The sequence below is a fragment of the Mycetomoellerius zeteki genome, unplaced genomic scaffold (assembly GCF_001594055.1).
Source record: "Mycetomoellerius zeteki isolate Tzet28-1 unplaced genomic scaffold, Tzet1.0 scaffold156, whole genome shotgun sequence".
NCBI classification, from domain to species: domain Eukaryota; kingdom Metazoa; phylum Arthropoda; class Insecta; order Hymenoptera; family Formicidae; genus Mycetomoellerius; species Mycetomoellerius zeteki.
Genome location: NW_017256511.1, coordinates 1161294 through 1172210, shown reverse-complemented (window position 1 = coordinate 1172210; position 10917 = coordinate 1161294). Strand labels below are relative to the sequence as shown.

The 10917-nt window shown below is 32.1% G+C and overlaps 3 non-coding genes across 3 annotated transcripts; 1 reads left to right on the top strand and 2 right to left on the bottom strand.

Annotated features, from left to right (window-relative positions):
* Positions 1 to 5486: 5486 nt before the first annotated feature.
* TRNAV-AAC (transfer RNA valine (anticodon AAC)) lies at positions 5487 to 5559 on the bottom strand. Its single transcript has one exon. It is a non-coding gene; the product is annotated as a tRNA-Val (tRNA).
* A 452-nt stretch (positions 5560 to 6011) lies between these two features.
* TRNAV-AAC (transfer RNA valine (anticodon AAC)) lies at positions 6012 to 6084 on the bottom strand. Its single transcript has one exon. It is a non-coding gene; the product is annotated as a tRNA-Val (tRNA).
* Positions 6085 to 6646: 562 nt separating this feature from the next.
* TRNAV-AAC (transfer RNA valine (anticodon AAC)) lies at positions 6647 to 6719 on the top strand. The gene has a single exon. It is a non-coding gene; the product is annotated as a tRNA-Val (tRNA).
* Positions 6720 to 10917: the final 4198 nt, after the last annotated feature.

Below are 10917 nucleotides of genomic sequence, written 5' to 3'. Positions count from 1 at the left end.
TAGATAATAAAGATGAATATATAAATTATACTTTAGGAGTACAAAAATATAATACTTATGTATAATCATTGTCAAATTATATTATTCACAATGCCCAATTCAATTCAATCGCGAATAATATCAAAAAATTATGAGTCGCGTGGGATACGAAGGATTTGTCAGGTACGAACCTCAAGTCGTTCGTAACCACGGTAAAGCTACGGGGAAAAATCTTGCCCGAGGAAAGTTAAAGTTTTGATCCTCTTCGACCCGATATCGCGGAACGTGCCGAACATCCTACGAGTTCTGACTAACTACTAGCTCTACGCTCCTTCCCTGCGTTCTTCCTTTACCCAGCAAAATAGACCACAAGGTCGTTGCCCGCTTGAATATTCTTGCTCAATGATACATATCTTCAAGATATGATAACTTGTATTCTCTTTCCTTTAAGACAGCGTTTTTAATTATAAATAATTACATAAAAATGTTATGAAATCTTTAATAAGAAAATAGTATTTTATAACAGTATATATTAAAATTATTGTTAGTAATCATTAATTTTTAATCATATATCTTATTATTATTTATTTTATTCATTATAAAATTATGTTTATTTTATTTTTTTAATTTACACACTTTATTATTATAAATTTATCAAAAAATAGATGATTAAACATGAAAAAATGAAAAGCACATTTCGATTATAATGACTATATCGATTTTAGCGCATTTGATAATTAAGCACTAAGTGTGTCGTTATAAAAATTATGCATAAATTATCCATCTGCGATGCAACTAAACTAAAATGACGGTAAACTAACATTGTGCGAGCTGACGGTGTTCGCAATTTTGTTGATAGCGCAATTTGCCCCCGCACCGCGCTGCCTCGCTGCGTCCACATACACACGCACGCATATGGTAATCGTGTAATATCTCTCGAGATACCAGTTTACGCCACGCAAGAGCCAAATTGCAGCTGCAGTTGCTAGATCGACGCAACGTGAAATATCCACCACAACGATATAATAGAAAGCTGACAGGCCAGGTCAGACGAGCATTCTATTCCATGATTGTTTCGTCACATCATAATTATGTATTATTTCCTTACTCATCTAAAATCTGTCCTCTTCTTGTCTCCCTTCGCATTGTCATTCTCTCGTAACTTATTGCAGTTATCATCAGCAGTAGAAGATCAAGCACGACTTTATAATAAAACACTAATACAAAATATCTCTCCATTTGTCGCCGAATTTTTTAGTAAATTTTTTCAGGAGGCTTAATAAAAATTTCTAAATTTTCCTACCTTTTCCTCCCTACATTTCCTTTAAATATTGTTCTTTTGTTGCAAAAATATTTATTTTTTTGCTAATATAATTAAAATAATTCCAGTATATGTGCCTTATCTATCATAAACTTATTTAGCAAGTATGTTTACTACGTTTAAGGTAAATATATGAGTATTATATCAATTAAAACTTTATATCGTTTACTGCTATAAAAAATCAAAAATACAAAACATTAATTTTTTATTTGAAAAAAATTTTTTTTAATTCTCTTTTGCTTCCTTGCCATATACCTACCTACTTCATAAGGATGAGAGGTACAACCCATGAAAAATTTATAAATAGAAATAAGACATAAAATGACTTGATGATTACGCAGTAATTTATAAAATGTGTTCATAAAGTTTTATTAAAGAATAAGAATGATAAATATATAGACGAAATAATAGAAAATAATTCTAATTTTCTTTTGCATATATTACACAAGTTATAAGATACATGTTTCATGTAATGCATTTATTACATTGATGCACTAAATCCAATCTGCGCACTTCGTTTGCACATCTTTAGTTAAAAAGTTATTAACAATTAAAGTTTCGAGGACGGTCGACTTAGATAGATATGTTCAAATCGCAGTTACTCAAAATAGTAACTGTGATTTGAACCTGCGAGTTGAACCTAAATCATCTTCGAAACTTTTTGTTAATAATTTTTTAACTAAAGATGTACAAACGAAAAATTGATTTGTTCCGAAATATGCAAACGAAAATCGATTGAGACTAGTTAAATCTGATTTGCTCGTGGTTGGAGGATTAGTGTGAAATTTATTAGTCGCTAAAATTGTTTCTTTAATGACTTTTTTATCAGAAGTTTGCAAAAAAATTCGAAATGTGTATACATGTGTAGATAAACGATGAGCAATCGAACACTGTTAAATCTATAGTGTCAAATTTAACCTAACGTGAGTCGCCACTGCTCTTACTAAATATATCGTTATTCTTTACCAAAACAATAGTTATATATGACACTATATCGTGTCAATTTGATACTATATAGTGTCAACTTGACACTGTATAGTGTCATATATAACTATTGTTTTAGTTAAATTTGACACTATAGATTTAACAGTGAATAAGATATAAAAAGTTAATTTTGTCAAAAGTTGGGGGGGGGGGTGTACACAGGTGTGTAAATCTTCGCGCGGCATAAATACCGATTACCCTATTAAACTCAATCATATTAATCTTTTATTAACAATATTTATGTATTTTGATGTTGATTTAATTTTTTCTTTTTTTCTTTTCATATTGTGTGAATAGGGCCAATCGGGGTAACTGTGACGACGGGGTAATTGCGACGGTGCTTAGTTTTATGTATAATATTAAAGTTCAAAAAGACTTTGTATTTTATATTATTGCATGTGCAACGATGCATATTGAACATGGAATGATATAAAATATAAAGTGTATTTGAATTTTAATACATAAAATTAAGCATCGTCGCAATTACCCCGCCGTCACAATTACCCCGATTGACCCTAAATCTCATTTAGGTATATATAAAATATAAATAATGTCTATAAATAATATTGCAAAATGTACATTTTGCATTTCACACACACAATAAAGTTTTAACATTTGTTTTCCACATAATAAAATTAAAAGATTTTTATTTCTTCTAATATCTGCCTACTTCTCCTTCTGTTTGATCGTTAAAAATGCTCCGTAAATACGCTTGTAATACCGGATGTCGGGATGCATCGCATCGCCAACATGACACAAATTGCACGAGTGACAGGCGCGCGTACGACAAAAGCGAAACACAAACATCGGCGAGCCGAAAGTTAGATAGGATTGAGTTCGCGAAACTACGACGACGGACAATAATGTCGGCTTTTACAACTTGTAATTAAATTACCTTGCACGCACGATCGCCGTCGCGCGATCGCGTGCAGTTACATCGTGTGCATCGCCCGAGAGGACGAAAGAGAAAAGCTATCTCAAAAGCCAGCAATTTTTCAAGAATTTCTCGATCGTGCAGAAGAAAGAAATGTGATCTGGGTGTGTATATGTGTGTACGTGTCGTATACAAGGAAAATCGAATTATTTGAAACGATAATAAGAAATTGCACATATGTACACGGAGAGAATTTTTTCTTAGAATTTACCCTGAAAATATGACAATCGTGGACAACATAGTATTTCGAAGAATTTTAATATAAATCTCTCTCATTCATTAATAAAACTACAATAAAGTATAAAATAAGTTTAATCAATTTTACTGAAGTGCATGGTAAAAATCTTTAAAATATTGTATAGTACTACAACTATCATATTTTCAGGATAAATTTTAAAAGAAAATTCTCTCCGTGTAGGTATATTTTTATACACTTTCTTGCTTATAGACGTATAAATTGAAAGAATAGATAATATTGATAGTTTTTTTAAAATAAGTAATTGAAAACTTTGCTAACTTAAGTTTCTATGTATATTTAGAGTAAAGAATTATTTTATATATAACTTTATACATATTATTTTATATTTTATATATTAGAATTGTTTTATATAGGTATAACTGTTTCTTTATATTTATTTTTTACTGATGAGAATATTCGCAGGGATACATCTGTGGTCGGAGACAAAACTTTATTGAAGTCGTGAGAAGCGAAAGAAAAACGAGATCGGGATTTAAGGGCAGTAGGGTAGTGATGGTACTCATAAAACTTGTACGTATCCAAGATCGGCACGGAATAAAAAGAACCGTGAAGAAAGCTCGGATTGAAGAAGAAGAAACAAAAAACGACAACAAGGAGAATATATCGTGAGGGTCTAGACCGCATTTTCCTATCCTGAGACAAAGTATTATAACTTGCAAGCTTGAGAACTTCACGAAAGCCGGAGCGGCGCGGTGCAGCGGCTTCCACTTTCGCGTCGTGAATCTGGCGTTCTTCTGGGTCAATCCTTTGGAGTCGAGGACTTTGTGATTGCGCTATGTACACCACGCGGAATACGCATATGTATTCACCACAAGAGACTTCCATGTAAAATGCTTTATTACGCACACAATGCAAGAAAATTTTATAAATTTTATCAAAATAGCATTAATTCATATCTTATATGGAAACACTTTTTTAAATCTCTGTTCAGTAAAAATACAATTTTTTCAATTGCTTTTTAAGAATTATTTTATCTAATTATCTAATTGAGCTAATTAATAGTTTTACTTATTTTGCAATGATTCCTTTGAAAATTTGATAAAAAGCGACTTCAGAAAGAGAGAGAGAGAGTATAAAAATAAATTATAATTCTTCATGCAACTAACTTATCAACTATAATATTCTTAATATCTAGAAAGAGAAAGTCTCTCAGGTGTACTTTAAGAAATGAGTGTATTAAATCCGATTGAACGAGTTTTTCGAAGTGAAAGGAATGCCTGAACTGTGCTGCGTTGCGTAGATTTACTAATGGTGCCGATAGTTTACATCGCCCGAATTAAACTTTCACGAACACGGCCCGCTGACTCTCCCGCATACTCGATTCGCGGGTTAACACGATCGTTACACGAGTGTCATGCATAATGCATGTACTTTCGTGCACTCTAATCGGCAGTTTACCGTTAATCGACTGCCATTGTTTCTGTTGAGACATGGCTTTGCCCCTCACGCTATTGTTGGATAATTTCATCTTCTCGAGTGCTCCCTCGAGAGTAATACGCACACTCAGATGGAATATCGCATTGTCTTTGATGATTATTGATTACCGTGAGTGTCAAAATGGAAACAATAATCTTAATTCCTCAGAATTATCATAAACTAATTTCCAAACTTCACCAACATAATACTTTTTACTAAATATAATGAAAACCATCTTAAAAGAATTTCTATCTAAAGAACATTTTAATTTTAATTAAAAAATTTAAATAACTGTATGTATATATGTAAAAAGCAATTCCATAGAAATAAATCGATATACATTTTTTCGTTAAAACAATTATTTCTTTTTGTTTTAAATTATTTCTACCTATTTTAAAAACTTTATTGCATTAAATACTCTACCTTAGGTATATCATTAAATGCTTTCCATTACAATTTTATTGGTTATGTTTATTGGTTACGGTTCTATCAATATATTGAGAGATTATATGATCATTATTATTCTTCTTTTTTATAAACACATCAAAAATATAATATCACATTTCTATAAGCTCAAACTTTGGCAAAAGATATGTTTCTGTCCGGGATCGAACCGGGGACCTTCCGCGTGTTAGGCGGACGTGATAACCATTACATCACGGAAATACTCTATACATTACAAGCTATATACTATGTGAACGCTATCGATTATGCTAATTATAGCCGCAGATGTAATTAGTAAATTATATATCGGTCCACGTGCACCATGCTGCATAGAGCATTATAAATTATGTCTCCTCTATGCAGCTATTTCGCAAATCCCTCATTTTACATAATGTTTAGTAATTAAGACAGTAACTGCAAAAGGAAGTACAGAACTTTGGCAGAAAGCCAGTTTTGAGAAAAATGTACTCGGGACTTCCACCTTAATTTGCAAAATGGTAATAATGGCAGCTGCTACTTCATTAACTGTTAATGAAGATAAGTTACCTGCATACTATGCGAGCTAAAACAAAAATCTTCAAAATAATTCTATTTTACCGTATCTAAACAGCTGGCTCTGATATTGTCCGTCGCTTAATTTTATTTTTTTTAAATTAATTTCTGATATAAAAAAATGTTTCCGCCCGGGATCGAACCGGGGACCTTCCGCGTGTTAGGCGGATGTGATAACCACTACACCACGGAAACATGTTGAGAACGGTCGTTCAGTTTCAGTGGTGTTCGGCAACATAGGTTTCTGCTCTAAATTGTCACAAATCTACACTACAACATTTACTCACTTAAATATTTATAGTTTAGAATATATATGTATAAATAGTTTAGAATAATTAAAACTTTAATCATTTTAAACTATTTATATATATTCTTACTGTTAAATCTATAGTGTTAAATTTAACTTAGTTTAAATCGCTCCTACTCAATGTATCATTATTTTATACTAAAATATTAGTTAAATTTGACACTATATAGTGTCAATTTAACACTATATTGTATCAAATTGACACTATAATTGTAAATTTAATCATTTTTTTAGTGTAAAATAACGATTTAAATTATTGAGTAGGAACAATGACGACTTAAATTAAGTTAAATTTGATATTATAGATTTAATAATATATATCGTGTAAACTATAAATATTGAAGTAAGTAAATATTGTGATGTGACAATTTAGAGCAGATTTATGATAAATTAGAGCAGAAACCTATGTTGCCGAACACTACTGAAACTGAACGAATGTTTTTACAACAAGTTTCCGTGGTGTAGTGGTTATCACATCCGCCTAACACGCGGAAGGTCCCCGGTTCGATCCCGGGCGGAAACATTTTTTTATATCAGAAATTAATTTTTAAAAATACTTAAAAAAATATATAATTAAGTAACAAATAATATTAGAGTCAGTTGTTAAATACGGTAAAATAAGATTATTTTAAAATTACATTATGGATTAAAATTTTGGCCTGGTTACGATTATGATCCGAAGCTACTTTCGGTTTCGGTGTCAGTTCCAGTTTTTTTAGTGATAACGATGATTGTTACGGGCATATAATTACTGAAAATCGGTAAAAACCAAAATCCAAACGGGTTAGGTAATCGTTACGGTAAAAGAACTGGAACCAAAAGTTGGATTTAGCCTCGGACCGTTAGCTGGACCAAAATTTTTCGGTCCGAGTCCCTGATTGTAATATTCGTTCAAAACTTTTTGTACAACATATGTAATTGCTACTTAAACATATGATATATATTTCACAACCTCTTGATTTATACTTTCCTTAAAATAAAAATATAAAGTCATTTATGCGTTATTATTTTTTCATTCATCAACTTTAATATATCTGCTCTGATAAAAATATTATCACTTGACCAAAAATATTTGCCGCGACGTGTTAGTTATCACAACATTGCGTAATATAGATATGTCTTCTTTTAATTACTTAAATGCATACATTTAAATGTGTTATTATATTATAAAAAATATTATCTCGTAAAAATATCGTTACGTTAATTGAATCTCAATATAAATCATTTTATAACAAAAAATATTTTTCTTCGTGATTAAATGAGACGTTATGAAAAGTACTGCAAAAACTTATAATTGAAGTCTCTTTGTGTTTTGGTAATAATCAGAATCTCTCTTTTACTTTCATCATGGATATTATATTATCGAGTGATTTTATTTTTAAAAACAAAAAAAAGAATATTTTTAAAGCAATCATCAATTTAATTTATTAACTTGCGATATTAATTTCAATAATTTTTATTACAAATTACTTATTAAGATTAGTCGTTAATAACGCAGATATGAAAGTTCAGTTAAAGAAAACTTTTTTATCGATAAATATTTCTATCAAATAATTAATCTAGGGGAAAGTAGATTTTTTCTTTCACATATGGAAAAGTTGATTTTCCAAATAAGGGTTAATCACCAAAAGGAACTCGCGTAATCTTTCTCTCTTATCGGGTGTCGCATATCCGAGCGCCCTTTAGTAAACCCTTCGTTACTGAAAGCACGCGTGAGAGGAAACACGCGTCTCTCGAGGACCGAGCTTTAAATATTCACGATTTAATCTAAACTTCCATCTTATCGGGGCAATCCTGCTGTCGTGGATTGGCTGTCGCCGTGGCGGACAAGTTCTCCCGCGAGCATGCGAGTTCCGCCTCGAGAGTGCAGTGACGATGACGTCGTGCAAATAAAGCGAATGAGGAACGCAATTCAACCCATAACCTTCGAAGAGAAAGAGAGCGAGATTATGTTGTAGTATTATTTTGCCTTAATATTTTGTGACGTAATATTAACCACAGCATGGTGTCAAGTTTTCTACATCGGAAACATTATCCGCAACATCTTATTATTGACCTGAAATCTGAGAGATCTTATCCGTACATTTATTTAACATTTGTATAAATTATTTCGAACGTACTTGTAGTTATCAGTATATGTATCTGCAAACACTAGAAGCAAAAGATTGCTATAAAATAAATAGACTGGACTTCTGTTTAGAAGTATCTATTTATCAGTATACGAGTATGCATCTGCAAACACTAGAAGCAAAGAGTTGCTATAAAACAAATAGACTTCTATTTAGAAAGCCAAACAGAATCGAAGACTTACGCTTTCTGTAATGTGTGTGCGTGTGCGTGTGCGTGTGCGTGTGCGTGTGCGTGCGTGCGTGCGTGTTGAAGCCTAAACTTGCAAATCAAAATGCCTCACTGCAATAATATCAATAAAAGATTGTGTAAGTGTATACTTTAATAAATATATTCGCGTAATATTCGTTCAGAGCAATTACGCGAAGAACTTTCTCTTCGAATCAGTTTTTTCATGACGATGAGGAAGACGGGTCGTTTATCCGACTGTAAAACAGATTCGTATTAGAAAACTGTAGAAAAGCCGTTGGTGACGCAGTTGAGGAGAAAATTGTACAATATCATCGTCAAGGAAGGAAATGGCGGAAATTTACGGTTCACCTAGAGAAAGATTTCATCGATTCAAAGAAATGTTTCTTTGCTATACAGTTAAAGAAAAAAATTTCTTTGATTTGAACGTCATTTCTTTGATTTAAACATTATTTTTTGAAATTAAATAAAAAAATTTGTTTGATTTAAAAAAATTATGTTCAAATCAAAGAAATGACGTTCAAATTAAAGAAATTTTTTTTAACCGTATAGCAAAGAAACATTTCTTTGAATTGAAGAAACCTTTCTTTGGGTGTTCTCTCTGGCGAAAAGCCTTTACGTTAATTATTACCTTCGACGAAAAAAAGTAAGGATGAGAAATTTGGGAAAACGATGATGCAGGCGATACAAGGACGTAGGAAAAACGCGGAGTAATAAGTGACGGAGCAATTTATTATCTGGGAAAAAAAATTAGTTGCCCCTTCGTTCACGCGCAAGCCGACTCAAAAAGCTCTCGTCACGTTACTTACAATTCTCGTGTAATATTAATGAGCTTCATCTATTTTTTTACCTGTCATGGTAAAAGCACATCGTTGTAAATGCATTACGCAAGTAAAATAATGTTCCCAATATATTTTATTCTACTCGCATTATTTTCCATAGCATGCAAAAATTTAATTCCATATAAAAAAATCACTTATTGTTTTCACAATAGATTGTGAATATAGATTAGTAGGTATACATATTTAATATTATAATATTATAAGACATAATATTTTAGGGGAAACATTTTAATGTATTTTTACCATAGATTTAAGGTAATATATTTCATATATACGTAACTTTGAACAGCAATAACTCAACATCACCAAAAAACATTGTTATTATCGTCAATATAAGTTTTCTTGTGATATTGGCACATCCTATATGCTATTATAATCGATCTGCTGTCGCAGCACGAAGAGTTCAGAGAAAATTCGCTGACGCATCTTATAAATGAAGGGCTCTGAGCAACAACACGTCAAGTCACGCGTGGCAAATTTTACAAATGATGTGTTCGCGAAGACCGCCGTAAATCATTAATGAGATTTAATAATAATTCTCGTTTGTTGAAAGAGTGACAAAGGTTGTTATGCAAACTTATGTTGTACCTATACATATGTGCTATAATCAGGAATATATTGCCAAAAAAATTATAAAGCTACGTTACGAATGAATATTTTACATGTTTTTACTCGTATTCTATTATTGTATTTAGATGTAGGTAATTACGAAAGAACGCGGTCATCGAGCTGCTTAATTGAAATACCGGCGTTGTAGGGCGAAAGATTGATCGAGAAAGAGTGGTGAGACAATTACGAAGGTCGGACTAGATTGATGATATTTCAACGTCAAGAGTGCAAAGCATCGAAATGTGCGAAGAACGCACAAGAAGTGAAAACGGAGCACGAAGAGTTGTATTGTCGTCTGCCAATATTCCGCTAATCGAACGCAAACGATTCCATTAATATTCAATAGGCTAAGGCATCTCGCTAACGTATTGATAAAATATTTCGCAGCATATCACTTTTATGTTTCGCGATCGGAAAATAACTTTCGATTTGCTTTTTACATAATATCTATTAATGGAAAGTCCATTAGAGTGCGCATACATTTACGTAGCAGTGAAATAATAACGGCTGGATTTTTATAGGTAAATCCGTCGGGATATATCTCAGATGTCCGTATGTACGTCGTACGTGATATAAAATATATTCAGAAAATAATTAATAACATCGCAAAAGTTTTTATATCATTTCGCAGTTTTACGATGATCGAACGAGTATATTAATGAGTTCTTTGACGTAAAATGAAAATATATCGTCATATATTGCGCATTTCTTCCGCCTAACATACATGCGATCATGTTTATCATTCGATGTAAACGGAATTTAATCAAAATGCCATTATAACCGATACATCTTTTCCTCGTTTTCGTACGAATTCTCATCGGTTGGAAAGCAACTTAGAATGGCTGGATGTTTTTCAGGCGGACTCTTTGCTTTCGAAGAAAACCGTTCCTTCGTGAAAAGCTTCTCCACTTGATATCGATTACCAACGGCGTTCGTTCTCTTGCACCTTTTTTC